The sequence below is a fragment of the Ananas comosus genome, linkage group 16 (assembly GCF_001540865.1).
Source record: "Ananas comosus cultivar F153 linkage group 16, ASM154086v1, whole genome shotgun sequence".
Taxonomy (NCBI): domain Eukaryota; kingdom Viridiplantae; phylum Streptophyta; class Magnoliopsida; order Poales; family Bromeliaceae; genus Ananas; species Ananas comosus.
Window position 1 is genome coordinate 7,870,498 of NC_033636.1, and position 1,744 is coordinate 7,872,241.

General features: G+C 42.9%; 1 long non-coding RNA gene across 1 annotated transcript; it reads right to left on the reverse strand.

The window, feature by feature from the left end:
* On the reverse strand, positions 202-968 carry LOC109722533. The gene is made up of 2 exons (XR_002219501.1): positions 655-968; positions 202-575 (listed from the first exon to the last, which is right to left on the reverse strand). It is a non-coding gene; the product is annotated as an uncharacterized LOC109722533 (long non-coding RNA).

Sequence of the window (1,744 nt, forward strand, 5' to 3'; positions counted from 1 at the left end):
AGATCAAAAGAGTTCAAGATTATCCGGTAAAGCGTGTAACAGTACGATATGTAGCACAAATTTTTCACAGAATTGGTGATAACATGAACATAATAATGCAAAAATGTCCGAAATTTATATTATACTATGATGTAAACAGTGCAACATTATTTGGTAAATACTGTAACTAGTAAATAGTGTAACAAATTCATAAGGAGTCGATTAACATGTGAACAAGAATTACATTATCTTTAAAGCCGAATACACGATTTTATAGTACTTTGCAAAATACAAACAGGATTTGCATACAATGTAACATTCTATTACATCAACTATAACAAACTCTTCATAATAATTAATTAAGAAAAGTATGTAATCATCGAAGTTTCTCTGCAATTCCACGCGCACGTAGCCGACGCTAACAGGTATAGGCCAGGGGAGATTGCCGAAGGAGACTGCGAGGAGGAGGAGACTGCCGAAGGAGACTGCGAGGATGAGGAGGCTCGTTCGGAAGGGTAGATCCAGCAACGAAGCGTTAAGATTGATTTGCACTATCTGGAGTGCTTTATATGCCTCGAGCCCTTTGGAGCTCCGCTCTATCATGAAACAGGCAGTTCAATCAGCAAAATATAAGAATCCATCAATAACAATAAAGATATGCAAGAATTTAAGAACCTGTATGAGAGAAGGGCCAACGGGCTCGTGGCAAATAAAGCACTCCAGATAGTGCGAATCAATCTTAACGCCTCATTGCTGTATGGTACCTAGGGGTGTCAAACGGGCTGGGCGGCCCGCGGCCCGCCCGGCCTGGCACGAGAGTGGGCCGGGCCAGGCACGGCACGAGTACTGTAGCGTGCCGTGCCGGCCCGGCCCGGCCAGTTAAATCGGGTCGTGCTGGGCCTTGCTCCCGCGGCCCGATGGCCCGGCACGGCCCGGCACGACATAGGCCTGGGCCGTGCCGGGCCTAGAGGATATCCAAGCCCGGCCCGGCACGGCACGGCCCGTGCAGTCCGGGCCGTGGCTTGGCCGTGCTGGGCCTGGTTCGACTTGGGAGTTTGGTTGTACCCGGCTCGCAAAGCACGGCCCGATTTTGGGGCCGGGCCGTGCCGGGCTGGCCCCCGACCCGTTTCGGCCCGAAAAATGTGGGCCGTGCCGGCCCGGCACGGCCCACATTACATCCCTAATAGTACCCTTCCGAGTGAGCCGCCTACTCCTCGAACGCTGCTTCGGCTCTCTACCGTTAATAGTGCAATATAGGGTAAAATAGTAGAACTAAGTTCATAAGGGTGCAACGATATCATCATAATAGTGCTATGGATTCAGCGAACAGCAAACACACGGTCTGGCGAATAGCGTGGATGATATACGCTCCCTGCGCAAGGCGCATTTAATGCTGCTAGTTAGTGAATGAGAAATCATTTTTTTAATGTATCGTAGTCCCCCAGTAGTTAGTGAATGAGAAGAGAAATCATTGCTTGTGATTCTCGCAATTAATTTTAGTCAAATATAAAATTAACTTAAGCTTCATCAATCTTTTTTTTTATTTTTAATGTACAATTTATATGTGAATGCTTAATATTATAAAATTAATATTTATATCTGATATCAATAGCCTAAATTATTTAACATTTATTTATATATTTTACATTTTATAAACATAAATAGTAAATTATATAATAAATTATTATATAATAATATATCTATATAAAAATAAAATACTATATATAAATAAATATATATTTATAAATAAAATTTTATATATATA